Source organism: Pristiophorus japonicus, unplaced genomic scaffold (genome assembly GCF_044704955.1).
Source record: "Pristiophorus japonicus isolate sPriJap1 unplaced genomic scaffold, sPriJap1.hap1 HAP1_SCAFFOLD_207, whole genome shotgun sequence".
Lineage (NCBI taxonomy): Eukaryota > Metazoa > Chordata > Chondrichthyes > Pristiophoridae > Pristiophorus > Pristiophorus japonicus.
This window is the reverse complement of record NW_027251767.1, coordinates 785,490-797,722: the sequence shown is the minus strand read 5'-3', so window position 1 is coordinate 797,722 and position 12,233 is coordinate 785,490. Positions and strand designations below refer to the sequence as shown.

The 12,233-nt window shown below is 48.8% G+C and overlaps 8 non-coding genes across 8 annotated transcripts; all 8 read left to right on the top strand.

Moving 5' to 3' along the window:
• The first annotated feature begins 1,140 nt into the window (after positions 1-1,140).
• Positions 1,141-1,232, top strand: trnay-gua (transfer RNA tyrosine (anticodon GUA)). The gene is given in 2 exon segments: positions 1,141-1,177; positions 1,197-1,232. It is a non-coding gene; the product is annotated as a tRNA-Tyr (tRNA).
• A 1,331-nt stretch (positions 1,233-2,563) lies between these two features.
• trnay-gua (transfer RNA tyrosine (anticodon GUA)) lies at positions 2,564-2,655 on the top strand. Its single transcript is given in 2 exon segments — positions 2,564-2,600; positions 2,620-2,655. It is a non-coding gene; the product is annotated as a tRNA-Tyr (tRNA).
• Positions 2,656-3,986: 1,331 nt separating this feature from the next.
• On the top strand, positions 3,987-4,078 carry trnay-gua (transfer RNA tyrosine (anticodon GUA)). The gene is given in 2 exon segments: positions 3,987-4,023; positions 4,043-4,078. It is a non-coding gene; the product is annotated as a tRNA-Tyr (tRNA).
• Positions 4,079-5,409: 1,331 nt separating this feature from the next.
• Positions 5,410-5,501, top strand: trnay-gua (transfer RNA tyrosine (anticodon GUA)). The gene is given in 2 exon segments: positions 5,410-5,446; positions 5,466-5,501. It is a non-coding gene; the product is annotated as a tRNA-Tyr (tRNA).
• A 1,331-nt stretch (positions 5,502-6,832) lies between these two features.
• Positions 6,833-6,924, top strand: trnay-gua (transfer RNA tyrosine (anticodon GUA)). Its single transcript is given in 2 exon segments — positions 6,833-6,869; positions 6,889-6,924. It is a non-coding gene; the product is annotated as a tRNA-Tyr (tRNA).
• Positions 6,925-8,255: 1,331 nt separating this feature from the next.
• Positions 8,256-8,347, top strand: trnay-gua (transfer RNA tyrosine (anticodon GUA)). The gene is given in 2 exon segments: positions 8,256-8,292; positions 8,312-8,347. It is a non-coding gene; the product is annotated as a tRNA-Tyr (tRNA).
• A 1,329-nt stretch (positions 8,348-9,676) lies between these two features.
• On the top strand, positions 9,677-9,770 carry trnay-gua (transfer RNA tyrosine (anticodon GUA)). Its single transcript is given in 2 exon segments — positions 9,677-9,715; positions 9,735-9,770. It is a non-coding gene; the product is annotated as a tRNA-Tyr (tRNA).
• Positions 9,771-11,098: 1,328 nt separating this feature from the next.
• Positions 11,099-11,192, top strand: trnay-gua (transfer RNA tyrosine (anticodon GUA)). Its single transcript is given in 2 exon segments — positions 11,099-11,137; positions 11,157-11,192. It is a non-coding gene; the product is annotated as a tRNA-Tyr (tRNA).
• The last annotated feature ends 1,041 nt before the right edge of the window (positions 11,193-12,233 follow it).

Sequence of the window (12,233 nt, the reverse complement as noted above, 5' to 3'; positions counted from 1 at the left end):
TTTCAAAATTTGCATATAAAAATTTGTACAGTCCATTCAAAAGCAGTTCAGTACATTTAGCTGCGGTCAGCAATCCCATACACTACATTTGGGTGCTGACGGCAGTTCCGTTCGATACATTTCCTTGCTTTTCAGTTCAAGTACAATTCGGTACAATATGGGATACATTGTAGTACATTCAACAAACTGCAGAGCAGCAACACTTCAAAGCACTCAGCACTCCCTTTCAGGCAAAACAAGTTGGCTATCAGTCAGACAGCGCTGTCGCCTGCTCCCTCACACACAGGGCGGCCGCTACTTTCCGGTCACCTCGCTTCCCTTCCACGGTCTCGTGCTCTTCTCGGCTTCTTTCTTCGTTACTGTGGCTTCGCGTCCTGCTGTTGCTCGCTCGCTGCTGCTCCACAATGTCGATTGGATACAAGGAGTGGGCCAGTTCTCTGATGGTCGTGGAGCAGCTTGGAGACGAGTGCGAAAAGGCAACTGAGAAGCAAATGAGGGAAACCTGCAAGAAGCTACTGGGGAATTAGCTCAAATGGTAGAGCGCTCGCATAGCATGTGAGAGGTAGGGGGATCGATGCCTGCATTCTCCACTCTGCTTTTGGCTCAGAGCAATTCTCCAGAAAGAAATGTGGTCTCACGTGTCACTGAGTTCACGCCAGATGGGTCAAAGCACAGCAAACCTTTTTCTGCCATGTCATCAGCAAGACGTCTTGATTTTTGCAAAGATGGATATATGAGGCGAGAGAAGCCAAAAGAATGACTTGCGAGCATTGATTGCTTTTCTGAGCATTTGACTCAGGACCTTCGATTGAGCAGACTGATATGCTGCCTGCTGCGCGAAGAAGGCACTTGCCATGCAAGCGGCCAGGCAGCACGACCAAGTCGGGCAGCTTGCAAGGTCTTTAAATTCAGAATGCGCAGCTTGCAAAAAATCTGCGAGCCTGATAAGAAGTCAAAGCTACACTCTTGTGATTGTTAGTCACACGCGTTTTCCAGGCTGTAAAGAGCAGCTGGCGGTTGACAGTCCCACCGCGCTGCAGCATGGGCTGGTACTGAAGATGCACAGGCCACGCCACGAGTCCAGATGCGTCAACATGCTCACGGAAAACAATCATCGCACAGAAAAATCTTTGGCGCTTCCCTTCGATAGCTCAGTTGGTAGAGCGGAGGACTGTAGTGGAATACTCAGCAAAGTCATCCTTCGGTCGCTGGTTCAATTCTGGCTCGAAGGAGCTAGTGTACTTTTGGATTAAGCAGCAATTCGCTCAAACCAGTTCTCATCACTTTATGGTGCATCATGTTGCCACGAAGGAGCAGGACACCACTTTTCTCGTCTCAAACCTGAATGCACTCTGCATCCACCTTCACACAGCTGTTATGCTTGAGCATTTGTGTCTGCTCACCAGCACAGAGTTTTTTTAAATTTCAAAATTTGCATATAAAAATTTGTACAGTCCATTCAAAAGCAGTTCAGTACATTTAGCTGCGGTCAGCAATCCCATACACTACATTTGGGTGCTGACGGCAGTTCCGTTCGATACATTTCCTTGCTTTTCAGTTCAAGTACAATTCGGTACAATATGGGATACATTGTAGTACATTCAACAAACTGCAGAGCAGCAACACTTCAAAGCACTCAGCACTCCCTTTCAGGCAAAACAAGTTGGCTATCAGTCAGACAGCGCTGTCGCCTGCTCCCTCACACACAGGGCGGCCGCTACTTTCCGGTCACCTCGCTTCCCTTCCACGGTCTCGTGCTCTTCTCGGCTTCTTTCTTCGTTACTGTGGCTTCGCGTCCTGCTGTTGCTCGCTCGCTGCTGCTCCGCAATGTCGATTGGATACAAGGAGTGGGCCAGTTCTCTGATGGTCGTGGAGCAGCTTGGAGACGAGTGCGAAAAGGCAACTGAGAAGCAAATGAGGGAAACCTGCAAGAAGGTACTGGGGAATTAGCTCAAATGGTAGAGCGCTCGCTTAGCATGTGAGAGATAGGGGGGTCGATGCCTGCATTCTCCACTCTGCTTTTGGCTCAGAGCAATTCTCCAGAAAGAAATGTGGTCTCACGTGTCACTGAGTTCACGCCAGATGGGTCAAAGCACAGCAAACCTTTTTCTGCCATGTCATAAGCAAGACGTCTTGATTTTTGCAAAGATGGATATATGAGGCGAGAGAAGCCAAAAGAACGACTTGCGAGCATTGATTGCTTTTCTGAGCATTTGACTCAGGACCTTCGATTGAGCAGACTGATATGCTGCCTGCTGCGCGAAGAAGGCACTTGCCATGCAAGCGGCCAGGCAGCACGACCAAGTCGGGCAGCTTGCAAGGTCTTTAAATTCAGAATGCGCAGCTTGCAAAAAATCTGCGAGCCTGATAAGAAGTCAAAGCTACACTCTTGTGATTGTTAGTCACACGCGTTTTCCAGGCTGTAAAGAGCAGCTGGCGGTTGACAGTCCCACCGCGCTGCAGCATGGGCTGGTACTGAAGACGCACAGGCCACACCACGAGTCCAGATGCGTCAACATGCTCACGGAAAACAATCATCGCACAGAAAAATCTTTGGCGCTTCCCTTCGATAGCTCAGTTGGTAGAGCGGAGGACTGTAGTGGAATACTCAGCAAAGTCATCCTTCGGTCGCTGGTTCAATTCTGGCTCGAAGGAGCTAGTGTACTTTTGGATTAAGCAGCAATTCGCTCAAACCAGTTCTCATCACTTTATGGTGCATCATGTTGCCACGAAGGAGCAGGACGCCACTTTTCTCGTCTCAAACCTGAATGCACTCTGCATCCACCTTCACACAGCTGTTATGCTTGAGCATTTGTGTCTGCTCACCAGCACAGAGTTTTTTTAAATTTCAAAATTTGCATATAAAAATTTGTACAGTCCATTCAAAAGCAGTTCAGTACATTTAGCTGCGGTCAGCAATCCCATACACTACATTTGGGTGCTGACGGCAGTTCCGTTCGATACATTTCCTTGCTTTTCAGTTCAAGTACAATTCGGTACAATATGGGATACATTGTAGTACATTCAACAAACTGCAGAGCAGCAACACTTCAAAGCACTCAGCACTCCCTTTCAGGCAAAACAAGTTGGCTATCAGTCAGACAGCGCTGTCGCCTGCTCCCTCACACACAGGGCGGCCGCTACTTTCCGGTCACCTCGCTTCCCTTCCACGGTCTCGTGCTCTTCTCGGCTTCTTTCTTCGTTACTGTGGCTTCGCGTCCTGCTGTTGCTCGCTCGCTGCTGCTCCGCAATGTCGATTGGATACAAGGAGTGGGCCAGTTCTCTGATGGTCGTGGAGCAGCTTGGAGACGAGTGCGAAAAGGCAACTGAGAAGCAAATGAGGGAAACCTGCAAGAAGCTACTGGGGAATTAGCTCAAATGGTAGAGCGCTCGCATAGCATGTGAGAGGTAGGGGGATCGATGCCTGCATTCTCCACTCTGCTTTTGGCTCAGAGCAATTCTCCAGAAAGAAATGTGGTCTCACGTGTCACTGAGTTCACGCCAGATGGGTCAAAGCACAGCAAACCTTTTTCTGCCATGTCATAAGCAAGACGTCTTGATTTTTGCAAAGATGGATATATGAGGCGAGAGAAGCCAAAAGAATGACTTGCGAGCATTGATTGCTTTTCTGAGCATTTGACTCAGGACCTTCGATTGAGCAGACTGATATGCTGCCTGCTGCGCGAAGAAGGCACTTGCCATGCAAGCGGCCAGGCAGCACGACCAAGTCGGGCAGCTTGCAAGGTCTTTAAATTCAGAATGCGCAGCTTGCAAAAAATCTGCGAGCCTGATAAGAAGTCAAAGCTACACTCTTGTGATTGTTAGTCACACGCGTTTTCCAGGCTGTAAAGAGCAGCTGGCGGTTGACAGTCCCACCGCGCTGCAGCATGGGCTGGTACTGAAGATGCACAGGCCACGCCACGAGTCCAGATGCGTCAACATGCTCACGGAAAACAATCATCGCACAGAAAAATCTTTGGCGCTTCCCTTCGATAGCTCAGTTGGTAGAGCGGAGGACTGTAGTGGAATACTCAGCAAAGTCATCCTTCGGTCGCTGGTTCAATTCTGGCTCGAAGGAGCTAGTGTACTTTTGGATTAAGCAGCAATTCGCTCAAACCAGTTCTCATCACTTTATGGTGCATCATGTTGCCACGAAGGAGCAGGACACCACTTTTCTCGTCTCAAACCTGAATGCACTCTGCATCCACCTTCACACAGCTGTTATGCTTGAGCATTTGTGTCTGCTCACCAGCACAGAGTTTTTTTAAATTTCAAAATTTGCATATAAAAATTTGTACAGTCCATTCAAAAGCAGTTCAGTACATTTAGCTGCGGTCAGCAATCCCATACACTACATTTGGGTGCTGACGGCAGTTCCGTTCGATACATTTCCTTGCTTTTCAGTTCAAGTACAATTCAGTACAATATGGGATACATTGTAGTACATTCAACAAACTGCAGAGCAGCAACACTTCAAAGCACTCAGCACTCCCTTTCAGGCAAAACAAGTTGGCTATCAGTCAGACAGCGCTGTCGCCTGTTCCCTCACACACAGGGCGGCCGCTACTTTCCGGTCACCTCGCTTCCCTTCCACGGTCTCGTGCTCTTCTCGGCTTCTTTCTTCGTTACTGTGGCTTCGCGTCCTGCTGTTGCTCGCTCGCTGCTGCTCCGCAATGTCGATTGGATACAAGGAGTGGGCCAGTTCTCTGATGGTCGTGGAGCAGCTTGGAGACGAGTGCGAAAAGGCAACTGAGAAGCAAATGAGGGAAACCTGCAAGAAGGTACTGGGGAATTAGCTCAAATGGTAGAGCGATTGCTTAGCATGTGAGAGGTAGGGGGGTCGATGCCTGCATTCTCCACTCTGCTTTTGGCTCAGAGCAATTCTCCAGAAAGAAATGTGGTCTCACGTGTCACTGAGTTCACGCCAGATGGGTCAAAGCACAGCAAACCTTTTTCTGCCATGTCATAAGCAAGACGTCTTGATTTTTGCAAAGATGGATATATGAGGCGAGAGAAGCCAAAAGAACGACTTGCGAGCATTGATTGCTTTTCTGAGCATTTGACTCAGGACCTTCGATTGAGCAGACTGATATGCTGCCTGCTGCGCGAAGAAGGCACTTGCCATGCAAGCGGCCAGGCAGCACGACCAAGTCGGGCAGCTTGCAAGGTCTTTAAATTCAGAATGCGCAGCTTGCAAAAAGTCTGCGAGCCTGATAAGAAGTCAAAGCTACACTCTTGTGATTGTTAGTCACACGCGTTTTCCAGGCTGTAAAGAGTAGCTGGCGGTTGACAGTCCCACCGCGCTGCAGCATGGGCTGGTACTGAAGACGCACAGGCCACGCCACGAGTCCAGATGCGTCAACATGCTCACGGAAAACAATCATCGCACAGAAAAATCTTTGGCGCTTCCCTTCGATAGCTCAGTTGGTAGAGCGGAGGACTGTAGTGGAATACTCAGCAAAGTCATCCTTCGGTCGCTGGTTCAATTCTGGCTCGAAGGAGCTAGTGTACTTTTGGATTAAGCAGCAATTCGCTCAAACCAGTTCTCATCACTTTATGGTGCATCATGTTGCCACGAAGGAGCAGGACACCACTTTTCTCGTCTCAAACCTGAATGCACTCTGCATCCACCTTCACACAGCTGTTATGCTTGAGCATTTGTGTCTGCTCACCAGCACAGAGTTTTTTTAAATTTCAAAATTTGCATATAAAAATTTGTACAGTCCATTCAAAAGCAGTTCAGTACATTGAGCTGCGGTCAGCAATCCCATACACTACATTTGGGTGCTGACGGCAGTTCCGTTCGATACATTTCCTTGCTTTTCAGTTCAAGTACAATTCGGTACAATATGGGATACATTGTAGTACATTCAACAAACTGCAGAGCAGCAACACTTCAAAGCACTCAGCACTCCCTTTCAGGCAAAACAAGTTGGCTATCAGTCAGACAGCGCTGTCGCCTGCTCCCTCACACACAGGGCGGCCGCTACTTTCCGGTCACCTCGCTTCCCTTCCACGGTCTCGTGCTCTTCTCGGCTTCTTTCTTCGTTACTGTGGCTTCGCGTCCTGCTGTTGCTCGCTCGCTGCTGCTCCGCAATGTCGATTGGATACAAGGAGTGGGCCAGTTCTCTGATGGTCGTGGAGCAGCTTGGAGACGAGTGCGAAAAGGCAACTGAGAAGCAAATGAGGGAAACCTGCAAGAAGCTACTGGGGAATTAGCTCAAATGGTAGAGCGCTCGCATAGCATGTGAGAGGTAGGGGGATCGATGCCTGCATTCTCCACTCTGCTTTTGGCTCAGAGCAATTCTCCAGAAAGAAATGTGGTCTCACGTGTCACTGAGTTCACGCCAGATGGGTCAAAGCACAGCAAACCTTTTTCTGCCATGTCATAAGCAAGACGTCTTGATTTTTGCAAAGATGGATATATGAGGCGAGAGAAGCCAAAAGAATGACTTGCGAGCATTGATTGCTTTTCTGAGCATTTGACTCAGGACCTTCGATTGAGCAGACTGATATGCTGCCTGCTGCGCGAAGAAGGCACTTGCCATGCAAGCGGCCAGGCAGCACGACCAAGTCGGGCAGCTTGCAAGGTCTATAAATTCAGAATGCGCAGCTTGCAAAAAATCTGCGAGCCTGATAAGAAGTCAAAGCTACACTCTTGTGATTGTTAGTCACACGCGTTTTCCAGGCTGTAAAGAGCAGCTGGCGGTTGACAGTCCCACCGCGCTGCAGCATGGGCTGGTACTGAAGATGCACAGGCCACGCCACGAGTCCAGATGCGTCAACATGCTCACGGAAAACAATCATCGCACAGAAAAATCTTTGGCGCTTCCCTTCGATAGCTCAGTTGGTAGAGAGGAGGACTGTAGTGGAATACTCAGCAAAGTCATCCTTAGGTCGCTGGTTCAATTCCGGCTCGAAGGAGCTAGTGTACTTTTGGATTAAGCAGCAATTCGCTCAAACCAGTTCTCATCACTTTATGGTGCATCATGTTGCCACGAAGGAGCAGGACAACACTTTTCTCGTCTCAAACCTGAATGCACTCTGCATCCACCTTCACACAGCTGTTATGCTTGAGCATTTGTGTCTGCTCACCAGCACAGAGTTTTTTTAAATTTCAAAATTTGCATATAAAAATTTGTACAGTCCATTCAAAAGCAGTTCAGTACATTTAGCTGCGGTCAGCAATCCCATACACTACATTTGGGTGCTGACGGCAGTTCCGTTCGATACATTTCCTTGCTTTTCAGTTCAAGTACAATTCGGTACAATATGGGATACATTGTAGTACATTCAACAAACTGCAGAGCAGCAACACTTCAAAGCACTCAGCACTCCCTTTCAGGCAAAACAAGTTGGCTATCAGTCAGACAGCGCTGTTGCCTGCTTTGTCACACACAGGGCGGCCGCTACTTTCCGGTCACCTCGCTTCCCTTCCATGGTCTCGTGCTCTTCTCGGCTTCTTTCTTCGTTACTGTGGCTTCGCGTCCTGCTGTTGCTCGCTCGCTGCTGCTCCGCAATGTCGATTGGATACAAGGAGTGGGCCAGTTCTCTGATGGTCGTGGAGCAGCTAGGAGACGAGTGCGAAAAGGCAACTGAGAAGCAAATGAGGGCAACCTGCAAGAAGCTATTGGGGAATTAGCTCAAATGGTAGAGCGCTCGCTTAGCATGTGAGAGGTAGAGTGATCGATGCCTGCATTCTCCACTCTGCTTTTGGCTCAGAGCAATTCTCCAGAAAGAAATGTGGTCTCACGTGTCACTGAGTTCACGCCAGATGGGTCAAAGCACAGCAAACCTTTTTCTGCCATGTCATAAGCAAGACGTCTTGATTTTTGCAAAGATGGATATATGAGGCGAGAGAAGCCAAAAGAACGACTTGCGAGCATTGATTGCTTTTCTGAGCATTTGACTCAGGACCTTCGATTGAGCAGACTGATATGCTGCCTGCTGCGCGAAGAAGGCACTTGCCATGCAAGCGGCCAGGCAGCACGACCAAGTCGGGCAGCTTGCAAGGTCTTTAAATTCAGAATGCGCAGCTTGCAAAAAATGTGCGAGCCTGATAAGAAGTCAAAGCTACACTCTTGTGATTGTTAGTCACACGCATTTTCCAGGCTGTAAAGAGTCGCTGGCGGTTCACAGTCCCACCGCGCTGCAGCATGGGCTGGTACTGAAGACGCACAGGCCACGCCACGAGTCCAGATGCGTCAACATGCTCACGGAAAACAATCATCGCACAGAAAAATCTTTGGCGCTTCCCTTGGATAGCTCAGTTGGTAGAGCGGAGGACTGTAGTGGAATACTCAGTAAAGTCATCCTTCGGTCGCTGGTTCAATTCTGGTTCGAAGGAGCTAGTGTACTTTTGGATTAAGCAGCAATTCGCTCAAACCAGTTCTCATCACTTTATGGTGCATCATGTTGCCACGAAGGAGCAGGACACCACTTTTCTCGTCTCAAACCTGAATGCACTCTGCATCCACCTTCACACAGCTGTTATGCTTGAGCATTTGTGTCTGCTCACCAGCACAGAGTTTTTTTAAATTTCAAAATTTGCATATAAAAATTTGTACAGTCCATTCAAAAGCAGTTCAGTACATTTAGCTGCGGTCAGCAATCCCATACACTACATTTGGGTGCTGACGGCAGTTCCGTTCGATACATATCCTTGCTTTTCAGTTCAAGTACAATTCGGTACAATATGGGATACATTGTAGTACATTCAACAAACTGCAGAGCAGCAACACTTCAAAGCACTCAGCACTCCCTTTCAGGCAAAACAAGTTGGCCATCAGTCAGACAGCGCTGTCGGCTGCTCCCTCACACACAGGGCGGCCGCTACTTTCCGGTCACCTCGCTTCCCTTCCACGGTCTCGTGCTCTTCTCGGCTTCTTTCTTCATTACTGTGGCTTCGCGTCCTGCTGTTGCTCGCTCGCTGCTGCTCCGCAATGTCGATTGGATACGAGGAGTGGGCCAGTTCTCTGATGGTCGTGGAGCAGCTTGGAGACGAGTGCGAAAAGGCGACTGTGAAGCAAATGAGGGCAACCTGCAAGAAGCTACTGGGGAATTAGTTCAAATGGTAGAGCGCTCGCTTAGCATGTGAGAGGTAGAGCGATCGATGCCTGCATTCTCCACTCTGCTTTTGGCTCAGAGCAATTCGCCAGAAAGAAATGTGGTTTCACGTGTCACTGAGTTCACGCCAGATGGGTCAAAGCACAGCAAACCTTTTTCTGCCATGTCATAAGCAAGACGTCTTGATTTTTGCAAAGATGGATATATGAGGCGAGAGAAGCCAAAAGAACGACTTGCGAGCATTGATTGCTTTTCTGAGCATTTGACTCAGGACCTTCGATTGAGCAGACTGATATGCTGCCTGCTGCGCGAAGAAGGCACTTGCCATGCAAGCGGCCAGGCAGCACGACCAAGTCGGGCAGCTTGCAAGGTCTTTAAATTCAGAATGCGCAGCTTGCAAAAAATCTGCGAGCCTGATAAGAAGTCAAAGCTACACTCTTGTGATTGTTAGTCACACGCGTTTTCCAGGCTGTAAAGAGTCGCTGGCGGTTCACAGTCCCACCGCGCTGCAGCATGGGCTGGTACTGAAGACGCAAAGGCCACGCCATGAGTCCAGATGCGTCAACATGCTCACGGAAAACAATCATCGCACAGAAAAATCTTTGGCGCTTCCCTTCGATAGCTCAGTTGGTAGAGCGGAGGATTGTAGTGGAATACTCAGCAAAGTCATCCTTAGGTCGCTGGTTCAATTCTGGCTCGAGGAGTTAGTGTGCTTTTGGATTAAGCAGCAATTCGCTCAAACCAGTTCTCATCACTTTATGGTGCATCATGTTGCCACGAAGGAGCAGGACACCACTTTTCTCGTCTCAAACCTGAATGCACTCTGCATCCACCTTCACACAGCTGTTATGCTTGAGCATTTGTGTCTGCTCACCAGCACAGAGTTTTTTTAAATTTCAAAATTTGCATATAAAAATTTGTACAGTCCATTCAAAAGCAGTTCAGTACATTTAGCTGCGGTCAGCAATCCCATACACTACATTTGGGTGCTGACGGCAGTTCCGTTCGATACATATCCTTGCTTTTCAGTTCAAGTACAATTCGGTACAATATGGGATACATTGTAGTACATTCAACAAACTGCAGAGCAGCAACACTTCAAAGCACTCAGCACTCCCTTTCAGGCAAAACAAGTTGGCTATCAGTCAGACAGCGCTGTCGCCTGCTCCCTCACACACAGGGCGGCCGCTACTTTCCGGTCACCTCGCTTCCCTTCCACGGTCTCGTGCTCTTCTCGGCTTCTTTCTTCGTTACTGTGGCTTCGCGTCCTGCTGTTGCTCGCTCGCTGCTGCTCCGCAATGTCGATTGGATACAAGCAGTGGGCCAGTTCTCTGATGGTCGTGGAGCAGCTTGGAGACGAGTGCGAAAAGGCAACTGAGAAGCAAATGAGGGCAACCTGCAAGAAGCTACTGGGGAATTAGTTCAAATGGTAGAGCGCTCGCTTAGCATGTGAGAGGTAGAGCGATCGATGCCTGCATTCTCCACTCTGCTTTTGGCTCAGAGCAATTCGCCAGAAAGAAATGTGGTTTCACGTGTCACTGAGTTCACGCCAGATGGGTCAAAGCACAGCAAACCTTTTTCTGCCATGTCATAAGCAAGACGTCTTGATTTTTGCAAAGATGGATATATGAGGCGAGAGAAGCCAAAAGAACGACTTGCGAGCATTGATTGCTTTTCTGAGCATTTGACTCAGGACCTTCGATTGAGCAGACTGATATGCTGCCTGCTGCGCGAAGAAGGCACTTGCCATGCAAGCGGCCAGGCAGCACGACCAAGTCGGGCAGCTTGCAAGGTCTTTAAATTCAGAATGCGCAGCTTGCAAAAAATCTGCGAGCCTGATAAGAAGTCAAAGCTACACTCTTGTGATTGTTAGTCACACGCGTTTTCCAGGCTGTAAAGAGTCGCTGGCGGTTCACAGTCCCACCGCGCTGCAGCATGGGCTGGTACTGAAGACGCAAAGGCCACGCCATGAGTCCAGATGCGTCAACATGCTCACGGAAAACAATCATCGCACAGAAAAATCTTTGGCGCTTCCCTTCGATAGCTCAGTTGGTAGAGCGGAGGATTGTAGTGGAATACTCAGCAAAGTCATCCTTAGGTCGCTGGTTCAATTCTGGCTCGAGGAGTTAGTGTGCTTTTGGATTAAGCAGCAATTCGCTCAAACCAGTTCTCATCACTTTATGGTGCATCATGTTGCCACGAAGGAGCAGGACACCACTTTTCTCGTCTCAAACCTGAATGCACTCTGCATCCACCTTCACACAGCTGTTATGCTTGAGCATTTGTGTCTGCTCACCAGCACAGAGTTTTTTTAAATTTCAAAATTTGCATATAAAAATTTGTACAGTCCATTCAAAAGCAGTTCAGTACATTTAGCTGCGGTCAGCAATCCCATACACTACATTTGGGTGCTGACGGCAGTTCCGTTCGATACATATCCTTGCTTTTCAGTTCAAGTACAATTCGGTACAATATGGGATACATTGTAGTACATTCAACAAACTGCAGAGCAGCAACACTTCAAAGCACTCAGCACTCCCTTTCAGGCAAAACAAGTTGGCTATCAGTCAGACAGCGCTGTCGCCTGCTCCCTCACACACAGGGCGGCCGCTACTTTCCGGTCACCTCGCTTCCCTTCCACGGTCTCGTGCTCTTCTCGGCTTCTTTCTTCGTTACTGTGGCTTCGCGTCCTGCTGTTGCTCGCTCGCTGCTGCTCCGCAATGTCGATTGGATACAAGCAGTGGGCCAGTTCTCTGATGGTCGTGGAGCAGCTTGGAGACGAGTGCGAAAATGCGACTGAGAAGCAAATGAGGGAAACATGCAAGAAGCTACTGGGGAATTAGCTCAAATGGTAGAGCGCTCGCTTAGCATGCGAGAGGTAGGGGGATTGATGCCTGCATTCTCCACTCTGCTTTTGGCTCAGAGCAATTCTCCAGAAAGAAATGTGGTCTCACGTGTCACTGAGTTCACGCCAGATGGGTCAAAGCACAGCAAACCTTTTTCTGCCATGTCATAAGCAAGACGTCTTGATTTTTGCAAAGATGGATATATGAGGCGAGAGAAGCCAAAAGAACGACTTGCGAGCATTGATTGCTTTTCTGAGCATTTGACTCAGGACCTTCGATTGAGCAGACTGATATGCTGCCTGCTGCGCGAAGAAGGCACTT